At 36.7% G+C, this 23,113-nt stretch overlaps 1 protein-coding gene across 4 annotated transcripts in view; it reads left to right on the plus strand.

The window, feature by feature from the left end:
* Positions 1-23,113, plus strand: part of SENP7 (SUMO specific peptidase 7) — a 151,778-nt gene that overhangs the window by 43,370 nt on the left and 85,295 nt on the right. The window lies entirely within an intron of this gene.

A 23,113-nucleotide genomic window follows, 5' to 3' on the forward strand; every position in this document is an offset into this window, starting at 1 on the left:
AGTCAACTCTCTCTTTGTGTATTTGGAACATCTTGATTAACTTTAGCTGATAAAATAAAAGTTACATATAGACTTGATTATAATGCTTGATTCATCATTTGTGGTCTGCAGTGAAAAAGATGCTGAAATTAGCACTTAGTGTTAATAAATTACTGTTATACTAGAATTAAATATCTGGGAGATTCAAATATGTAATTATCAGAAGGAATTTAGAGCATTTCAGGATTGGACATCTGTAAATGATTAAAAAGTTTTTATTATACAAAAGAGTATTGAATTGTCTTTTTTGGAATAGCGAATGAATAAAAAAATGAGACTAGCAAAGTAAAAGTTATATATATGGGAGATCACACAAATTAGAAGACTAATTGAAGTTCTTAAATTTATGTCAGAGCACATTGTAAGGTACGTAGTCTTATTCTCCCTTTTCAAGTAAATTGTCTTTAGGAAATGAAAAACATATTGGTATTCCATATCCTTACCAACACTTCATTCCCTTCCTTCCTTCCTTCTTTCCTCCCTCCCTCCCTGCCTTCCTTCCTTCCATCCATCCTTCCTTCCTTCTTTCCTTCCTTCATTCTGTAGATGTCCATGTGGGTATAAATCTGTGTCTCATTGTGGTTTTGATATGCATTTCTTAGTGAAGTTTGTCTTTTTATGTGTTTGTTGGTGACTTTTATATCTTCTTTGGAGAAATGTCTACTTGGATTTTTGCCATTTTAAAATTGTGTTATGTTTCTGTTGAGTTGTAAGACTTTATATATTCTGTATACAATTCTTTATCAGATACATGATTTGCAAATATGTACTCCTGTTCAGCTTTTCACTGTTTTGATGTTGTCTTTTGAAGCACAGAGATTTTTTTCATTTTGATGAAGTCCCATTTATCTACTTTTCTTTTGTGAGAGTGATTTTTTTGTTGTCATATCTAGACTATTGACTAGTCTCAGGTTAGAATGACTTATTCTTGAGTTTTTTTCTAGAAACTTTTAAGGTTCTAGCTATTAGATTTAGGTTTTTATTCAAAATTAATTTTTGGATATGATATGAAATAGGCATCCAAATTTATATTTTTGTTTTGTGAATATGCAATTGTCTTAGCACCATTGGTTGAAGAGGTACCAATGTTTTGGTGTACCTTTATTGGAAATCAATTGCCTGTAAATATAAGAGTTTATTTCTGGATTTGGAATTTTATTCCATTGATCTATATGTCTGTCTTATGCCAGTACCAGTTTGCATTAAGTTTTGAAATTGGCAAACGACAGTTTTCCAACTTCATTATATTTTTCAAGATTGTTTCAGTTGTTCTAGATTCATTGCATTTCCATTTGAATTTTGAATCAGTTAAAGTTTTGTTAATTTTAACAAAAAAGCCAGTAAGGATTTTGATAGAGGACGTGTTAAATCTGTAGACTAATTTGGGGGGAGTTTGGCCATCTTTTTTTCTTTAATTTAAAAAAAAAATTAAAATTCTTAAAAAATTCATTTCTGAGAGAAAGAGAGAGACAGCGTGAGCAGGGAAGGGTCAGAGAGAGAGGGAGACACAGAATCTGAAACAGGCTCCAGGCTCTGAGCTAGCTGTCAGCACAGAGCTGGATGTGGGGCTTGAACCCACAAACTGTGAGATCATGACCTGAGCCGAAGTCGGACGCTTAACCCACTGAGCCACCCAGGCGCCCCTGGCCATCTTTATATTAATTCTTCTGATTCATGAACATGAGATATTTTTCCATTTAGATCCTTTTAAATTTCTTTCTGCAACTTTTGGTAATTTATTTTCTTCTTTTTGATGCTATTGTGAGTGGAATTGTTTTCTTAATTTTATTTTCAGACTGTTCATTGTTAGTGTACAGGAATTCACTAGATTTATGTATGTGAACTTTATATGCTTGTTTAAGGCTTCCTAGATCTAGAAGTTTTTCATAGATTGCTTAGAGTTTTATACATAAAGACAGTTTTACTTTTTTATTTCCAACTGGATGCCTTTAATTTTTTTTCTTTGCTTAATTGTCCTGTGTAGAATATCTAGAGTGATGTAGAATAGAAGTGGTGAGAATGAGCATTTTTGCTTTGTCCCCACTCTCAGAGGGAAAGCATTTGGTAATTTTAACAGTAAGTATCATGTTAGCTAGGTTTTCATAGATGCTTTGGTATGGTTCGAATGTTTGTCTCCTCTCAAAATGTTTATGTTGCCATCCTAATGCCCAGTGTGATGGCGTTTGGAGGTGGGGCCCTTCAGAGGTTAAGTCATGAGGGTGGAGCACTCATAAATTGGATTTCTGCCTATATAAAAGAGACCTCACAGAGCTTCCTAGTTTCTTCCACCTCTTGAGGATCCAGTGAGAGCTTAGCAGTATGTAGTCCAGAAGGGGGCCTTCACCAGGGCCTGACCATGCTGTCTGGCACCCTGATCTTAGACTTCCCAACCTCCAGAACATGAGAAATGAATGTCTGTTGTTGATAAGCCACCCACTTTATGGTATTTTGTTATAGTAACCCAAATAGACTAAAGTATGCTCTTTTTCATCAGTAGGAAATTCCTTTCTATTCCTTATTTGTTGAAGGCTTTTTATCATGAATGTGTGTCAGGTTTTGTCAAATACCCTTTCTGCATTTATATCATGTAATGGGTGTCCTTTAATTAATGTGTTACGTAAATTGATTTTTAGATCTTAGGTCAAATTTGCATTCTTGAGATAAATCACACATGATCCTGATTTATGATCCCATTTATATGTTGCCAGATTCAGTTTGCTAGGATTTTGTTGACGGTATTTTCACTTGTATTGAGAAGATAAATTCGTCAGAGGCAGTGGCTCAGTTGGTTAAGTGTCTGACTCTTGATTTTGGCTCAGGTCATGATCTCACTATTTGTGAGATTGAGCGCTGCTGTGCGAGGTTCTGTGCTGACAGCGAGGAGCCTACTCGGGATTCTCTCTCTCCCTCTCTCTTTCTGTCCTTCCCCCCACTCACATTCTCTTACTTTCAAAATAAATAAACTTAAAAAGCAAGAGAAATTCATCTGCTGTTTTCTTACTTTGTCTTGTGTGGGGTTTGGAATCAGACTAACACTGGCCATGTAGAATGAGTTGGAAAGTGTTCTTTCTTCCTTTGTTTTCTGGAAGAAATTTTGGAGAATTGATACGAATTTTCTTTCAGTTTATTTTTGTTAAGATTTTACTTTTAAGTAATTTCTGCACCTAACATGAGGTTTGAATTGATGACGATTAAGAGTTGCTCGCTCTACCAACTGAGCCAACCAGGCACCCAGCTTTTCTTTTTTTGTGTGTGTTTGTTTATTTGAGAGAGAGAGAGAGAGAGAGAACACAATCGGAGGAGGGGCAGAGAGAGCAGGAGACACAGAATCTGAAGCAGGCTCCAGGCCCTGCACTGTCAGCACAGAGCTCGACTTGGGCCCGAACCCATGAGCCATGAGATCATGACCTAGCAGAAGTCAGATGCCCCTCCAACTGAGCCACCCAGGACTCCTTGCTTTTTCTAAATCTTAAGGTATATGGTGAGGTTATTAATTTGAGATCTGTCTTCTTTTCTAACATAGCCATTTTACAATTTTAAATTTCATCTGAGCACTGCATTAGCTGCATCTCATAAATTTTGGTGTGTTGGGATGTTTTATTCATTAATCTCAAAAGTGTTTTCTAAATTCTGGTATGATTTTTTTTTTACTCATTTGTGGTGAAAGTGTATATTATTTAATTTCCACATTTTTGAAAACTTCCAAGATTTTATTGAGGAATAATTGATATAACATTATATTAGTTCAGGTGTACAATGTAGTGATTCATTATTTGTGTATATTGAGGAATGATCACCATAATAAGTCTAGTTAACATCTGTCACCATGCATAGTTATACAGTGTTTTCCTTGTGAGGAGAACCTGTAAGATTTACTTTCTTAGCCATTTTCAAATATAGGATACAGTTTTACTAAGTACAGTCACCATGTTGTGTATTATATTTCCATGACTTACCTGCTAATTTTTAATTGAATTCCATTGTGGTTTGAGAACATTCTATATAATTTCCTTTAAAAATTTTTTTTAAGTTTATTTTGAGAGAGAGCGAGAGAGAGAGAGCGAGAGAGTGAGTGCACAAGTGGGGAAGGGGCAGAAAGGAGGGACAGAACCCCAAGCAAACTCTGGACCATCAGTGCAGAGCCTGATGCGGGGCTCAAACTCACAGACAGCAAGATGATGACCTGAGGCAAGATCAAGAGTTAGTGCTTAACTGACTATGCCATTCAGGCATCCCTGTATGACTCCCTTTCTATAAATTTACTGAGTTTTTGGTCTTGCATATGGTCTTGCTTGCAGAATGTCTTGTGTATTTGGGAAGAATGTGTGTTCTGTTCCTATTTGGTGGAGTCTTAGATTGAATTGGATGGTACTGTTCAAGCTCCTGTATTCCTTGTCGATTTTCAGTCTAGTATTTCTGTTATCAAGACTGGTATTTTGAAGTACCTAAATATTATTGTTGAAATGTTAAATTCTCCCTTAGGTTTTATCAGTTTTTGCTTAATGTATTTTGTGGTCCTGTNTATCCTTGTCGATTTTCAGTCTAGTATTTCTGTCTGTTATCAAGACTGGTATTTTGAAGTACCTAAATATTATCGTTGAAATGTTAAATTCTCCCTTAGGTTTTATCAGTTTTTGCTTAATGTATTTTGTGGTCCTGTTGTTAAGTATATGTGTACTTGTAATTGGTATATCTTTCTGATGAATTAGCCCTTTTATCAATGAAATGTCCCTCATTGTCTCTATTTTCGTGTGTTTTAAAGTCTGTTGGGTCTGATATTGATATGACTACTCCATTTGTCTTAAGGTTGCTGTTTGCATGGTATATCTTTTTCCATCCTTTTACTTTGAACCTATTTATTTCTTTGAATCCAAATTCTCTCTTGTTGAGAGCCTTTAGTTGGATCTTGCTCTAGTCTTTTTGGGCTGCCATAATAAAATACCATAGACTGGATGGCTTATAAACAACAAATAATTATATTTTATAATTCTAGTGGCTGGGAAGCCCATTATCATGGTACCAGAAGGTTCAGTTTCTATGAGAGCTTGGTTCCTACAGATGGCCATCTTTTCATTGTGTCCTCAAAGGGTGGAAGGGGCTTCTCTTAAGCCTTCTTTATAAGCACACTAATACCATTTATGAGGGTTCCACTGTCATGATCTATTCACTTCCCAAAGGTCCCCCTCCTAATACCATCATTTTGGGGGTTTAGGATTTCAACATATGAATTAAAAGAAATTTTTTAAAGTGTTTTATTTATTTCTGAGAGAGAGAGAGACAGCATGAGCAGGGGAGGGTCAGAGAGAGAGGGAGATACAGAATCTGAAACAGGCTCCAGGCTCTGAGCTGGCAGTCAGCACAGAGTCCTACATAGGGCTCGAACCCACAAACTGTGAGATCATGACCTGAGCTGAAGTCGGATGCTTAACTGACTGAGCCACCCAGGTGCCCCTATTCTCCAAAATTTCTAATGAGAAATCCTACTATGTCTTTGAACATTCTTGTATGTGACAAATCACTTTTCTTTTGCTGCTTTCAAGTGTGTCTTTCAAAGATTTGATTATAATGTATTTCAGAGTGATAATAAAACAATAGACACTAAAAGTAAATTAAAAATAAAAACAATAATAAAACTTTTATTTATTTGTAAATAAAACATTCATTGAATTATTTTAATTTGAATATGCTCTTTGATTTTTTTGTGTGTCCCTGACTAATATAGTGCCAGGCACAGATATTCTCAGCCATTCCATGGTATAGATATTGTTTATTCAAGGGAAAGTCAGATAACTTCTAAGACTTAGTTGCTGATCTGTGAAATTAGGAGAACAGTCATTAAGGCATCCTTCCAAATTTGCTGATTCTTTCTTCTGCCTGCTCATATCAGCTTTTGAATCCCTCTAGTAAATATTTCATTTTAATTACTGTACGTTCAGCTCCAGAATTTTCTTTTACTTTCCGGTGTTCAATCTCTTGTTGGTATTTCTATTGTTAATAAATTGCTTTCTTGACTTTTCTCAGATCTTCTTACATTCTTTGATCATCTTTAAGACACTTGTTTTAAAATACTTTGTCTAGTAGATCTGACATCAGGTCTTTTAGTGACAATTTGATTGATACTTATTTTTCCTTTGCATGATACTTTCCTGTTTCTTTGTTGCATTATGATTTTTTGTTGAAAATCGGACACTTGAATCTAAAAGTGTGATAACTTTGGAAATCAGATTGTCTCTTTCCCAGCATTTGCTGTTTTTATTTTTTATTTTGTTTATTTACTTTTTGTTGTTGGAGGCTGTCTCTTTGTCAAAGTTCATTATGACATTAAGGTCTTTCCAGGTTTTATTTGAGCCTGTGCCTTTCCCTATGTATATGTGGTAACTTTCTAATTTCATCCTTTTACGCATTCACTTTTGAATGTTTTAGTCTTTAATGTCTGGCTGCCAGATGGGGGAAAAGGGAAGAATGAAGAGATGAAAAAGGGGCATTAGCTTTTTAAATTCCCTGGAAGTTACTTCTCCTAGAAAGGGTGAGGTTTGCAGTGATGGGGGCAGGTGCGACCACCATGATTGGTGGCCTCTTTTTCTGCACCTCTGACATAAGAAGTGGTAATCAGTGATCAGAGCACAAATCCCTATTATTTAAAGGATAAGATTCTTTTTTCTACTCTGGTTCCTACAATGCTGTGAGTGTAAGATGTTCCTGTAACATATGGTCAGCTGTTGCTAAGCGTCTGGGGATTTGGGATGGGTAGCTTTTACTGTACTAAGCACTGAAATTGACCAAATTGACCAAAAATCAATGACATTTTATTGCCCAAGCCTTTCCTCAAAGTTGTAAGCCTTCAGAAATATCCAGATTTCCAAAAACAATTATATCAGACAGATTTTGCTAGTGTAGTTCTGTGGGTTGGGAGAGAGATTCTTGGTGGGTCCTACTCCACCATCTTCCGAGAATCTTTTTTGTATTGCTTTGTAAGAAAGAAGTATTATTTTGAATATTTGTTGAAATGTATGGTGTGCTTACATTAAATTTCAACAATTTTGTGTTTATTTCTTTGTTCTCTTTTCCAAACTTCATCTTTTTCCTACCATCAATAAAAAGTTAGAAGTAAACTTTGCCAGCTAGGGAAAAACTATCTATATTAAAAAGAAGGAGTCAGAAAAATACGACACAAGACTTAATGCAGTTTAGAGACAAAATAAGAAGACAATAACTGTGAAGAAGAACAGGAGTAAAGGAAGAGAGAAAGGTTAGAGCATTTTTTCCCCCTATGTGTTGTCTTATCTTTCCTAAACACTGATATTTCTTTAAAAAACTCTTAGTTTTTCCTTTGCCTGTTATGTAAGTAAAGTGGGATGGGAAATTTAAGACATAACCAAGTAGCCAAAGATCTTCTCCCATTCAGTAGATTGCCTTTTTTGTTTTGTTGATGGTTTTTTTTTTTAATTTTGTTGTAGTCTCAATAATTTATTTTTGCTTTTGTTTTCATTGCCTGAGGAGACATACTCGTAAGTATGCTGCTAAGACTGATATCCAGAAGATTACTGCTTTTGTTTTCTTGCAAGAGTTTTATGGTTTCAGGTTTCAACTGAGTGTGGTGCTATTCAGTTCTGACATTCTACCAGGAGTTAGTATCAGATCCCACAAAGGGCTCATTCCTATAAGAGAGCACTCACTTCATAGGCTAGCTGAAAGTCTCAGGTTGTTACTGGTGTTTCTGACTATCTGGCTATCAATTGAGCATTTCCATGACCCCCTCTTCAGCTTTGCTAATTTGTTAGAATGGCTCACAGAACTTAAGACAACACTTTACTTATATTTATAGGTTTATTATAAAGGATACAACCCGAGAACAGCCTAATAGAAGAGATCTACAGGGCAGGGTATCAGTTAGAGGTGGGGAGCTTTCATGACCTCTGTGGGTGTGTCACCCTGCCTGCACCTTGATGCGTTTACCAGAGGAAAAGACCAAATGTATATTTTCCATTCTTTAACGTTGTATTTTATATTTGAGAGAGACAGAGGGGAAGACAGAGAGAGAGAGAGAGAGACAGAGACACATAGAAAGACCGAGACAGCATGAGCAGGGGAGGAGCAGAGACAGAGACGGAATCCAAAGCAGGGTCCAGGCTCTGAGCTGTCAGCACAGAGCCTGATACAGGGCTCAAACCCATGAGCAGTGAGATCATGACTTGAGCTGAAGTCAGACGCTCAACTGATTGAGCCACACAGATGCCCCAACATCTTCCTTTCTTATGTCATCTCTTAATTTATTATGGTGTTTTTTATTTATATCTATATGTTGTTCTAAGTAAAATAAAAAATTTAAATTATTAGAATTAATGTTATTGTTCGCCTTTATACTGTTCAATTCTTTTTAAATGAAGATATGAGCATAATGGCACAATTACTGAAATTGTACAATTTATATTTCACAGTTTATATATATATACATATTTTGTTCTTACCAGAGCAGTGGAAATACTGCATAAAACTTAGCTTTTATTTTATTTTATTTCCATTTCTTTTTAAAAGTTTTTATTTATTGATTTTTTAATTTACATCCAAGTTAGCATATAGTGCAATAATGATTTCAGTAGTAAATTCCAGTGATTCATCCCCTATATATAACACCCTTTGCTCATCTCAACAAGTGTATTCCTTAATTCCCTTTACCCATTTAGCCTATTCCCTCACCGACAACCCCTCCAGCAACCCTCAGTTTGTTCTCTGTATTTAAGAGTCTCTTATGTTTTGCTCCCCTCCCTGTTTTCATGTATTTTTTTGCTTCCCTTCCCTAATGTTCATTTGTTTTTTTAAATTCTACATATGAGTGAAGTCATATATTTGTCTTTCTCTGGTTCCATCCATGTTGTTGCAAATGGCAAGATTTCATTCTTTTAGATTGCCGAGTAATACTCCATTGTGTGTGTGTGTGTATACATGTGTGTATACATGTGTATATAAACTCATATACACATATAAATTTATATACATACACCACATCTTCTTTATCCATTCATCTGTCGATGGACATTTGGGCTCTTTCCATACTTTGACTATTGTTGATAGCACTGCTATAAAAATCGGGGGGGCATGTGTCCCTTCAAAACAGCACACCTGTATCCCTTGGATAAATACCTAGTAGTGCAGTTGCTGGGTTGTTGGGTAGTTCTATTTCTAACTTTTTGAGGAACCTCCATACTGTTTTTCAGAATGGCTGCACCAGTTTGCATTCCCACCAGCAAGGCAAAAGAGATTCTATTTCTCTGTACCCTCGCCAACATCTCTTGTTGCCTGAGTTGTTAATTTTAGCCATTCTGACTGGGGTGAGATGGTATCTCATTGTGGTTTTAATTTGTATTTTCCTAATGATGAATGATGTTGAGTATTTTTTCATGTAAGCCATATGGATGTCTTCTTTGGAAAAGTGTCTATTCATATCTTTTGCCCATTTCTCCACTGGATTATTTGTTTTTGGGGGGTGTTAAGTTTACTAAGTTGTTTATAGATTTTGGATACTAACCCTTTATCTCATATGTCATTTCTGAATATCTTCTCACATTCTGTTGGTTGCCTTTTAGCTTTGCTGATTGTTTCCTTTGCTATGCAGAAGCCTTTTATCTTGATGAGGTCCCAATAGTTCATTTTTGCTTTTGTTTCCCTTGCCTCTGGAGACATGTCTAGAAAGAAGTTGCTGTGGCAGAAGTCAAAGAGGTTGTTGCCTGCTTTCTTCTCTCAGATTTTGATGCCTTCCTGTCTAGCATTTATATCTTTCATCCATTTTGAGTTTATTTTTGTGTATGGTGTAAGAAAGTGGTCCATGTTCACTTTTATGCATGTTACTGTCCAGTTTTCCCAACACCATTTGCTGAAGAGACTGTTTTTATTCCATTGGATATTCTTTCCTGGCTTTGTCAAATAATAGTTGGCAATACATTTGTGGGTCCATTTCTGGGTTCTGTTCTGTTCCATTGATCTATATGTCTGTTTTTGTGTCAGTACCATACTGTCTTGATGATTACGGCCTTGTAATAATACATCTTGAAGTCCTGAATAGTGATGTCTCCCACTTTGGTTTTCTTTTTCAGGATTGCTTTGGCTATTCAGGGTCTTTTCTGGTTCCGTATAAATTTTAGGATTATTTGTTCTAGCTCTGTGAAAAATGCCGATGTTATTTTCATATGGATTGCATTGAATATGTAGATTGCTTTGGGTACATCCTAAAGTTCGGAATTGTGATGCCTCTAGCTTTGGTTTTCTTTTTCAACCTCACTTAGGTTATTTGGGGCCTTTTCTGGTTTCATACAAATTTTAGGATTGTTTGTTCTAGTTCTCTGAAGAACGCTGGTGTTATTTTGATAGGGGTTGCATTGGATGTGTAGATTGCTTTGGATAGTATTGACATTTTAACAATATTTGTTCTTCCATGAGGATGGTATGTTTTTCCATTTCTTTTTCTCATCTTCAGTTTCTTTCATAAGCTTTCTATAGTTTTTGGTATATAGAGTTTTTCACCTCTTTGGTTAAGTTTATTCCTAAATATTTTATGGTTTTTGGTGCAATTGTAAATGGGATCGATTCTTTGATTTGTCTTTCTGTTGCTTCATTATTGGTGTAAGAGATGCAATTGATTTCTGTGCACTGATTTTATATACTGCAACTTTGCTGATTTCATAGATCAGTTCTAGCAGTTTTTTGGTGGAATCTTTTGGGTTTTCCATATAGAGTGTCATGTCATTTGTGAAGAGTGAGTCTGACTTCCTCTTTGCCAATTTGGATGCCTTTTTTCCCCCTTTGTGTTGTCTTATTGCTGAGGCTAGGACTTCCAATACTATGTTGTATAATAGTGGGGAGAGTGGACATCTCTGTTGTGTTCCTGACCTTAGGGGGAAAGCTCTCAGATTTTCCTTATTGTGGATGATATTAGTGGTGGGTCTTTCATATATGGCTTTTATGATCTAGAGGTATCATTCTATTCTTACCTTCTTGAGGATTTTTCTGAAGAAGGGATGCTGTATTTTGTCAAATGGTTTCTCTGCTTCTATTGAGAGGATCATGTGGTTATTGTCCTTTCTTTTATTGATGTGATGTATCACATTGATTGTTTTGCAGATATTGAACCAGCCCTGCATCCCAGGTAACCAAATCCCACTTGGTTGTGGTGAATCATTCTTTTAATGTATTGTTGGATTTGCTTGGCTAATATCTTTTTGAGGATTTTTGCATCCATGTTCATCAGGAAAATTGGTCTGTAGTTCTTCTTTTTAGTGAGGTCTTTGTCTGGTTTTGTAGTCAAGGTAATTTTGGCTTCATAGAATGAGTTTGGAAGTTTTCCTTCCATTTCTGTTTTTTGGAACAGCTTCAAAAGTCTAGGTGTTAACTCTTCTTTAACTTTTTTAATGTTTATTTATTCTTGAGAGAGAGAGAGAGACAGAGACAGAGACAGAGAGAGTGAGCATGAGTCTGGAAGGGTTAGAGAGAGAGGGAGACAGAATCTGAAGCAGGATCCAGGCTCTGGATTAAGCACAGAGCCCGATTAAGGACTCAAACCCACGAGCCACAAGATCACGACCTGAGCTGAAGTTGGACGCTTAACCAACTTAGCCACCGAGGTGCCCCGGTGTTAACTCTTCTTTAAGTGTTTGGTAGAATTCCTGCAAAAGGCTTCTGGCCCTGGACTCTTGTGGTTTGAGAGATTTTTGATTACTAATTCGATTTCTTTACTGGTATGGTTCAATTTTTCTATTTCTTGTTTCAGTTTTGGTAGTTCATATGTTTCTATAAATTTGTCCATTCCAGTTTGCCCAATTTATTGGCATATAATTGCTTATAATATTCTATTATTATTGTTTGAATTTCTGCAGTGTTGGTTGTGATCTCTCCTCTTTGATTCTTGATTTTATTTATTTGAGTCCTTTTTCTTTTTGATTAAACTAGCTAGGGTTTATCAATTTTGTTAATTCTTTCAAAAATCTAGCTCCTGGTTTCATTGATCTGTTCTCCTGTTCTTTGATTTCTATAGCATTGATTTTTTTTCTCTAATCTTTATTATTTCCCATCTTCTGCTGGTCAGGGTTTCATTTGCTATTCTTTTTTCAGCTCTTTAAGGTGTGAGGTGAGGTTGTGTATCTGAGACCTTTTCTCCTTCTTTAGGAAGGCCTGGATTGCTATATACTTCCCTTATGACCACCTCTGCTATGACCCAGAGGTTTTGGGCCATGATACTATAATTTTCATTGGCCTGCATGTACTTTTTAATTTCCTCTTTAACTTCTTGGTTAGCTGGTTTATTCTTTAATAGGATATTCTTTAGTCTCCAAGTATTTGTTTTCTTTCCAAATTTATTCCTGTGGTTGATTTCGAGTTTCATAGCATTGTGGTCCAAAAATATGCATGGTATGATCTCTATCTTTTTGTACTTGTTGAGGGCTGATTGTGTCCCAGTATGTGATCTATTCTGGAGAACGTTCTGTGTGCATTGGAGAAGAATGTATATTCCACTGCTTTAGTATGAAATGTTCTGAATATATCTGTTAAATGTATCAGTTCATTGTGTCAATTAAAGCCATTGCTTCCTTGTTGATTTTCTGTTAAACTGATCTGTCCATTGCTATAAGTGGGGTGTTGAAGTCTCCTACTATTATGGTATTATTATCAATTAATTTCTGTAGGTGTGTGATTAATTGATTTGTATGTTTGGGTGCCTTCACGTTGGGGGCATAAATATTTATAATTGTTAGGTCTTCTTGGTGGGTCAACCCCTTAATTATGATATAATGCTCTTCTTCATCTCTTGTTACAGTCTTTATTTTAAAATCTAGATTGTCTGAGGCACCTGGGTGGCTCAGTCGGTTAAGGTTCCGACTTCAGCTCAGGTCATGATCTCACCATCTGTGAGTTCAAGTCTCACGTCAGGCCCAGTTCTGAGAGTTCAGAGCCTGGAGCCTGCTTAAGATTCTCTCTCTGTCCCTCCCATACTCATGCTCTGTCTCTCAAAAATAATGCTCTTCTTCATCTCTTGTTACAGTCTTTATTTTAAAATCTAGATTGTCTGAGGCACCTGGGTGGCTCAGTTGGTTAAGGTTCCGACTTCAGCTCAGGTCATGATCTCACCATCTGCGAGTTCAAGTCTCGCGTCAGGCCCAGTTCTAAGAGTTCAGAGCCTGGAGCCTGCTTAAGATTCTCTCCCTGCCCCTCCCATACTCATGCTCTGTCTCTCAAAAATGAATATATGTTTACAAAAATTGAAAAAATCTAGATTGTGTGTCATAAGCATGGTTACTCTGGCTCTCCTTTGGCGACCATTAGCACGATATATGGTCCTCTATCTCCTTACTTTCAATCTGAAGGTGTCTTTGGGTCTAAAATGATCTCCTGTAAATAGTATATAGATGGATCTTGTTTTCTTATTTATTCTGTTACCCTGTGTCTTTTCACTGGAGCGTTTACTTCATTGACATTTAGAGTGAGTACTGAAAGACATACTTTTATTGCCATTGTGTTGCCTGTAAAGTTGGAGTTTCTGGTGGCGTTCTCTGGTCCTTTCTAGTCTTTGTTGCTTTTGGTCTTTTTCGTTTTGTTTCATCTTTTCTCCCCTTAGAGAATCTCCACTAAAATTTCTTGCCATGCTGTTTTTTTAAAATTTTTTTTGTGGTTTTTATTTATTTTTGAGGCAGAGAGAGACAGAGCATGAGCTGGGGAAGGGCAGCGAGAGAGGGAGACACAGAATCCGAAACAGTCTCCAGGTTCTGAGCTGTCAGCACAGAACCTAATGCGGGGCTCGAACCCACGAACCTGAGCCAAAGTCGGATGCTTAACCAACTGAGCTACATAGGTGCCCCTCTTGCTGTGCTGTTTTAATGGTCATGAAGTCCTTTAGTTTTTGTTTGCGAAACGTTTTATCTCTCCTTCTATTAGCTTTGCTGAATAAAGAATTCTTGGTTGCATATATTTTCGATTCAGCACATTGAATGTATCCTGCGACTCCATTCTGGCCTGCCAAGTTTCTGTGGATAGGTCTGCTACAAACCTGATCTGTTTTCCCTTGTAGGTTAAGGACTTTTTTTTCATTGGCTGTTTTCATGATTCTTTCCTTGCCTGAGTATTTTGTGAATTTGACTATAATATGCCTTGTTGATTGTCAGTTTTTGTTGAATCTAATGGGAGTTCTTTGTGCTTCCTGGATTTTGATGTCTGTGTTTTTCCCCAGGTTAGGAAAGTTTTCTGCTATGATTTGCTCACATAAACCTTCTACCTCTTTTTCTCTCTCTTCATCCTCTGGGACCCCTATGATTTAGATGTTACTCCTTTTTAATGAGTCATTGAGTTCTCTAATACTTATATCATCCTCTTTTGCCTTAGTCTTCCTCTTTTTTTCTGCTTCATTATGCTCCATAAGTTTGTCCTCTGTATTGCTGATTTGCTGCTCTGCTTCATCCGTCCTTGTCACTGTGGCATCATTCAAGATTGCACCTCAGTTAGAGCAATTTTAATTTTGTCCTGATTAGACTTTACTTCTTTTATCTCCACATCAAGGGATTCTAATGTATTTTCAACACCAGCTAGTATTCCTCGTTTTGTGATTCTAAATTCTGGTTCAGACATCTTGCTTGTATCTGTGTTGATTAAGTCTCTGGCTATCATTTCTTCTTGCTCTTTCTATTGGGGTGAATTCCTTTGTTTCATTACTTTGGAAGAAGAAAAATAATAAAATTAAAAAATTAAAATTAAAAATTAAAAACAACACAAAAATACCAAATAAAGGATGCTAGATCCTAGGTGTGTTCTATTCTGATTGCTGAAAGGAGCTTTATAGAATAGAGAAAAAAAGGAAGGAAAAGAATAAAAAGGACAAAAAAACCCACTTGAAAATTAAAAAAAATGAATACAATAATATGGAATAAAATTAAATAATGAAAGTAAAATAAAATTTAAAAAAATTCCAAAAATTGGAAAGTATAGTAGAAAAAATAAAAGAAAAATCTTTTTTATAAAAACAGAAAATTTTTTTCATCCTGTATTCAAGAATAAGAAAAAAAATATGAATAATTGAACCAGTGAACAGAATGGTATATGATTGAAATTACATCCAGTTTCCCCTAGAACTTGAACTATGAAGCACTTTATAGTCTTTAAAGTAAGCAGGCAGAGAGATTTGTGGTGTTTCTCTAAAGAACACCGTTGTGTTGTTGGACACAGCTTGGTGTAATGCTCTGTTCTCCATTAGATGGCACTGCTTAGCCTACTGGGGTGGATCACTGTAGCATGTGTATGTGTGTATGTGCATGCAGGAGAGGTGAAAATGTCAATACCCAGCTACCCAGTTTCTAACATCAGAACTCTGTGCTCTTGCTGACTGGCAGTCGTGCACCCCTTGTTTGTCTCCAGTTTCTGTCCACTCCCTGTTTCTATGCTGTCTGAGTCCAAGCCTCACCATGCCAGGTGGTACCTCCCTCCCAAATTTTATCTTAGATGGGGCTTTATTTCCAAACCCCTCACTTTTGAGGGTCCTATGGTTTTGACCTGCTTAGACACTCTGGGGGAGAATCTCTACAAGCAGTGACTGGGTGATGGCCTGCCCCCAGGAATGTTTGCGTGACTACACTGCTGCAGATGCCCAGTGACTGTAGCCAGGTGCCAGCCAGCCCATGAAAAAGTTCATACAATCGTGTAGCAGCAGTGTTTCAAGGATTATGCTAATCATAGCACATATCTGGCATCAGGCTTCACTGCCCCTTAACGTCCTTGTTCTAACACCAGCAAACGTGGCTGTTCTTTGGGGGGCCAGTGGGACCTTTGCCTGTGGTGAAGTCACAGAGTCTCTACCACATGTCCTTACATTTGGGGAACCAAATGTCCTCACTGTCTGTTCCTGGGGATTTGCCCTTCCCACCAGAGGTCTGCCAGGTATCAAGCTGTGGAGTTTCAGACTCTGCATTCCCCTGTTTATAGAGTCTTAATGGTATTTAAACTCTCTCCTTTCTCAAGTCCCTCCTGGGTGTTTTACTCTTTCTCTTTCTCTCCAGCTGATTTCTTGGGAAGTGCTTTTCCTGTACTCTTACCCTGTCTCTGTCTTCTGTCTTCTTGCCACAAGCAAAAAGAGCTCCCTACCCTCTGCACCTTCTCTCTCCCGCAGTTCACCTCTCTGTGCTGTGTATTTGCCAAGTTCTGTGGTTCAAATTATGCAAAGTGTTGTTTAATCCTCAGATCAGTTTTCTAGGTATACAAGATGGTTTGGTGTTGATCTAGCTGCATTTCAGAGATGAGAGGAACAAAAAACTTCCATGCTGCTCTGCCCTTCTGGCCCCTTCCCACTTAGCTTTTCTTTCACTTTTTGTTATATCTACATTCTACCAACACTTTCAGTCTTTGGCATAATGATACGTAAAAAAATGAATGAAAGTAAAAGGAACTAAGAGTTGCCCAGTCATTCTTTTTCCTGCTATGTCATCATTTTCAGCCTAAGTGGTTGGCTTGCACAGGGAAGTAACATAGCTAAGATATGATACAGTAGGACACCTTAGTCATTTGTGTTTCTTAGGATACAATTCTTTTTTTTTTTTTTCTTTTTCTCCTGGAAAACTTTACTGGTTTATATGAAAAAAAATGTGGCCTGTCAGGACTTTCAGTGCCTCTGCTTGCCTTTTTTTCATTTTGAATTTTATGGAACTTCCACATATAGTGAATCCATCAGAATTTTCTGCTCATGGACCTCTCAAATATTATATGTGAACGGAGCAGTCAGGAATGTTTGGACATACATTTGATGAATATTTTCTCTGCTCGTGTGCATGCTCCATTGTTTCATGAATTTCACTTACAAAGTAGAGGTTCAAAGATAAACTTTCTAAGAATTTCAGGATAGCAATGGCAGAGCATTAAAACAAGCATGGAATCTTGAGCCTTGGGTTCTGTATACTATACAGATTGCACGTCCATGAAGCTGGTGCTGGAGGCAAGTAAAATAAGATGGTAATGTTTACTCAGAACAGCCTAATAGGAAAAAAAAAAGATTTATCATCAATAGGTGATAAACTTAAAGTATAGCTGAAATTAAGTATATGCTATGGATTGAATGTTTGTGTCCACCCCATAATCTGAATGTTGAAATCCTAATCCCTAATGTAAAGTATTAGGAGATGGGGAGCCCTTGGAAGGTGATTTGGTCATGAGGGTAGAGCCTCTAATAAAATCTCTTATAAAAGAGACCCCAGAGAGCTCTTTCACCCCTTCTAACCTTGTGAAGATACAGCGAGAAGATGGCCATCTGTGAAACAGGAAACTCTTACCACAAATAGAATGTGCCAGTTCCTTGATCTTGGACTTCCCAGCCTCCAGAGCTCTGAAAAATACTTGTCTGTTGTCATGCCATCCAGTTTATGGTATTTTTATTAAAGCAGCCCAAGTGAACTAAGACAGTAAGAAAGGGGAATAGGGCAGAGGCATGCAGTATACTGTGTTAACTATATGGATTATGAATTCAAATTATTCACTCAACTGTGGATTACTCAAAGTTCAAGCAATGTAGTGTAGGTGTTAAGTACCAGGTTTTTTAATTTCAAAGAATCAGCTTAAGTACCTTTCTTATTCAAAAGGTGCATCCTAAGGCATTTGGCCAGTTGCCAGGTAACAAATTCATGCACTAGAAAGGTGGCGTCTAAGGCATACTGCAGTGGTGATTATTCTTTAGAGCCCTTGAATTTATTCTAACTAATAAATTTTCAATCCAAATCTTAGCAAAGTATACTTGTATAAATTAATAAAACTGTTACTTATTTAATTCATTTAGTTTGGCTGTGATGAGGTAAACTCATAGGTAGGCTCATTTAAAAAAATTTAATGTTTTATTTATTTCTGAGAGAGGAAGAGAGAGAGAGAGAGAAAGACAGACAGACAGCGTGAGCAGGGGAGGGTCAGAGAGAGAGGGATGTACAGAATCTGAAGCAGCCTCCAGACTCTGAGCTAGCTGTCAGCACAGAGCCCAACATGGGGCTTGAACCCACGAACCATGAGATTATGACCTGAGCCGAAGTCAGACGCTTAACCGATTGAGGCACCCAGGCTCCCCAAGGTAGACTCATTTTCTAAAGGCAATAGAAATGTTTTCACATATTCTCAATGACTTTTAATCACCTTTATTGATGTATAGTTTATATATATTCAAGTATACATGCTTTATGTGTATATTTTGATGAATTTGTATACCCATGTTACCACTACCACCACAATCTAAAAACATATCCAGTTCCCCAAGCCTTTTCATTTGCCCTTTCCCACTTAACCCACAGCCCACCTACCTCCAACCCTAGTCACTGATCTGCTGTTACTAAAGATTAGGTTTGTCTTTCTAGAGTTAGACATATATGAAAGCAAAGTATGTGTATTCTTTTATGTTTGGGTGTTTTTTTTTCCTCTGAGAATAATTTTGGAGATTGTCCATTATTACTCTCATAAATTCTTTTGCTGGGCCTGTGAATTAAACTAAGAGCAACAGGAAAAAGGCATACAAATATTTAATTTTTTTAAAGTGCACGAGAGCTTTCATAGGAAAAATGGAGACCTGAGGACATGGCTAGGACTGAAAGCCTATATATTTTTTTAATAAGGAACGATAAATTTGTGAAGTGACAAGACAAAAAGGTTTGTTTCCAGGCACAGTAAATTGTGGGAAAGTGATTAGAAATGTATGGGGGACACTAATGGAAGATAAGGGTTATCTTAGTAGGTTTGTTTGTACAGATCCATTTTGGTGTCTACTCCCAGTCTGCAGTGATAAGAATGTCTTCCTGGTATAGAAAGGGCACCTTTCTCATGGGAAATTTTATGACTTGCCTTCAGGTAGAAAAGGGGAGGTCAGAGAACCTTTCCTGCATCTGCTCTTTCTCAGGTGGCTTCAGCTCAAAATAATATGACAGAGTAGTGTATTTTGGGGTGACGTGTTTTTACCCTCTTCAAATCCATTCAGGTATTGGTGGACATCTGGGTTGTTTCCAATTTTTTGCTACTGTGAATAAAGCTGCTGTGAATATTCATTTACAAATGCTTATATGGACATGTTTTCATTTCTTTTGGGTAATTACCTAGGAGCTGGATTGTTGTCATTGAAAGTGCATTTTCAATTTTGTCAGAAACTGCCAAACTGTTTTCCAAAAGTGATTGCGCATTTTGTATTCCCACCAGCAATGTAGGAGAGTTTTACTCCCTCCATACTCTCCTTTGTTATAGATTTGTAGTTGTATCTTGTGACTTTAATTGCTTTTGCTTGATGAATGACAATATTGAGCATCTCTTCTTGTATTCAATGGTCTTTTGTATCTTCTTAATATATCTGTAGACATTTTTTGCTCTCTCCACTTCCCCCCCCCTTTTTTAAAGTTTGTTTATTTTTAGGAGACAGCGCGAGTGAGTGTAGGGGCAGAGTGAGAGGTAGAATTCCAAGCAGCCTCCATGTGGTCAGTGCAGAGCCCAATGTAGTGCTTGAAACCATGAAACTGTGAGATCATGATCTGAGCCAAAATCAAGAGACGATTGACTGAGCCATCCAGGCGCCCCATCTCTCTCCCTTTTAAAAAAAGCAACCTTTTTTTTTTAAGACCAGAAAGACATGATAAATAATATAGAGTATCTTTTCACATGTATGTTGGCCATTCATATATATTTTTCTTGTGAAGTATCCAAATACTTTGTGTAGTGACAAAGCTTTTTCCCTCTATCCTCCTTGGTTCTCTGACTGAGGCCTTGCAAATTAGACTGACAAAATACAGATTTCATAGAGAAAAAACAGTTTCCTAACACATCCAACGTGCATATATGAGGGAGAAATTATGTGATGAGTAACCCAAAGGGGTAGCTACAACTTGTAGTGTCTAACAAAGATTACAAAAATTTTTAGATAAGGCTTGAGCCTTCCAAGGATGGCAAACTGTGAGAAAGTAAATATATGGGGAAATCTAGTGAAAATAAGGTTTAAGCTTATGATATAGATTCCATCTCTGATCTCATAAGAATTTCTAGCAATGAATTGTCTAAGCCTACATTTAGACAAATGGTGAGTGGACAGAGTTGTTTGTTTGTTTTTTTTTTCTTTTTGGGCAAATGCTGTTTCTCAGCTTTCTTCACTTCAAATCAGTCCTTGTTGTGCCACAGTGACATATTTTGGGGTGACATACTCTGATTTCCTATACCCATTATTTTTGAAGGACAAGAGATGCTCTCAATTAAATGATGGAAAAAGAAATTAAAATACTGCTTTTATTCTGGTTAGTTGCCAGAACCAAAAAACAGGACTCCAAGAGAATGGGTGAAGGGAAGAGAGAGGAAGACAGAAGATCCAAAGCAAACTCTGCACTGATAGCAGTGAGCCCGATGTGGGACTCAGACTCAACAACTGTGAGATCACGACCTGAGGGGAGGTTGGACAGACACTCAATAGACTGAGCCACCCAGGCGCTCCAGGACTCCCAAGTTTTGAGGAGTGGTTACTTTTTCTGATTCCTCAATTTATTTAGACAAGTTATATATTTAACTCATACTTATGTATTCATTGAATAAACTGCTTTTGTTGAAAATTATAACTAAATTTGAACTTTTTTAGAAAACCTAATATATGTGTTTTGTTCATAGGCAAAAAATTGATTTTTTTTTCTGTTGTGGTTATGAGTTTTCCTACAATTAGAGGTTTTCCAGTGTATAAAATAGTACACTAGAAGAAATATAGTATAGTTTTTTATTTTTAGGAATGATATTTTTTAGATTCTGAGACATAGATCAGTGATGTTTTCTCTTGTAAATGAAATTACATTTGATCCTTGAACAACTTGGGGTTTAGTGGTTCCAGCCCCTGCTCAGTTGAAAATCTGCATTTAACTTTCTTTTTTAAAAATATATATGTATATATTTTAATGTTTATTTATTTTCGAGAGACAGAGTGTAGCAGGGGAGGGGCATAGAAGGAAGGAGACAGAGAATCTGAAGCAGACTTCAGGCTCTGAGCTGTCAGTGCAAAGCCCAATGTGAGTCTCGAACTAACGAACCATGAGATCATGACCTGAGGTAAAGTCAGATGCTCAACTGACTGAGCCACCCATGCATCCCTACATTAAACTTTTGACTCTCCAAAAACTGAACTACTAATAGCCAATTGTTTACTGATGACATAAATAGTTAACACATATTTTGTATGCTATATATATCATATACTGTATTCTTACAATATGATATGCTTGAGAAAAGACAGTATCATTAGGAAAATCATAAGGAAAGGGAAAACACATTTACAGTACTGTACTGTATTTATCCAAAAAATAATCCTCATATAAGAGGAACTGCACATTTCAAACCTATTTTGTTCAAAGGTCAACCATAAATAATTAGTAGTATAATGGTTGACATCTTAGAGGGGGATATTTTGTAAACAGATAATTATATGTTTCTAAAAAGCCTGGCAAGTACTTTAGCAAAAATGGTATATAATGTGGGGTTAGATGGTATATAATGTGGGTTAGCTGTTCTCTCTTCTTTATTTTTACTGTGAAATGTAACACATTTACCAAAAAGGTGAATAAAAAGTAAACAATTTAATAAATTAGTTATTATAATGTAAAAATCTTTTATAAGTTAAATTATACTTAAGTAACCACCATTCAGGTACAAAATAGAAAACTCTCCAGAAGTTCTCTTGCACCTGTGCAATTATAACTCTTTTTCTCTCCTTTATTTTTTTATTTTTCATTTATTTAAAGTTTGTTTATTTATTTCAAAGGGGCAGCAGGGGCAGAGAGGAAAGGAGAGAGAGAACCCAAGCAGTTTCTGCACTGTCAGGGCAGAGCCCCTGTGAGGCTCCAACCCACTAACCGTGGGATCATGACCTGAGTCGAAATGAAGAGTCAGACACCGACCTGACTGAACCAGGCACCCCTGACAGTTCCTTTTAAAGGAGAGTAAAGGAAGGGCACCTGGATGACTCAGTTGGTTAAGCATCTGACTCTTGATTTCAGCTCAGGTTACGGTCCCAGGGACATTGGATCAAGCACTGAGTCAGACTCTATGCTGAATGTGGAGGCTGCTTAAGATTCTCTCTCTCCCTCCGCCCTTTCCCAAGCTCACTCGCACTCTGTTTCTTAAAAGAAAAAAGAAAAGAAAAAAAAAAAGAACCTGTCTCTTGACTTCCTTTGTTCCTCCCTCCCTCTCTCTTTCTCTTCTCTTTTCTTTCTTTCTTCCTTTGTTCCTTCGTTCGTTCGTTCCTTTCTTTCTTTTGTATAGTATTTCTACCTAAGCATAGTTTCCAAAATAAAAAGTTTAGATTTTATTTTGCATGTTTTGAATGTTGTCCCTTACTCTTAAGTTTCTATTCCAGTATCCATAGAAATCTTATGGCATTTGAATGTAGAAATTAAACATTTTTTACTTTATTATTTTGGGGAAAAATTGCTGACTTGTGCTTTAGCTGTGATTAGTCAGCCAAATTATAATAAGGCCAAATATGTAAACATGAAATTTCCTCCAGAGAATCCAAATTGTCTTTTTCATTAGAGTTACGTTTTTAGAATAATCAGTAAAATCGGCAATAGTTTGGTATTTTCCGACACAAATTTTTAATTGGTCTGGGTGAACAGAAAAAAGGCTTTTTCCAGCATTGGATATTTTCATATTTAAAATTATTACAATTACCATTGAAATATAGTTTTTCAAATAATTAAGCAAATTACTAGTTTTCAGTACCTGTTAGACCAAAAGTAAACCTTATATATCCTCAAGATTTTGTATTTTTATTTTATTATTTAGAATTTTAGGTTGTACATTTGTAAAATATTTTAAATGAATAAGTCTAATTTCCTGAATCTAAAAAATACATATTCACTAGTCAACTGATATTTTGGATAGGTAAACCTGAATTATTTACCATTCTTTTCTCTTTTTTTTTCTTTTTCTTTTTGTTTTTTTAGAGAGAGAGGGCATGAGTGAGAGAGGAGCAGAGGGAGAGAGAGAATCCCACCAGGGGCACAGAGAGAGAGAGAAGCAGGGCTCACTCAAAGTGGGGCTTCTGTGTTTTTTGTTTTTTTACCTTAAGTGG

This window comes from Crocuta crocuta, unplaced genomic scaffold (genome assembly GCF_008692635.1).
Source record: "Crocuta crocuta isolate KB4526 unplaced genomic scaffold, BGI_CrCroc_1.0 scaffold6, whole genome shotgun sequence".
NCBI classification, from domain to species: Eukaryota; Metazoa; Chordata; class Mammalia; order Carnivora; family Hyaenidae; genus Crocuta; species Crocuta crocuta.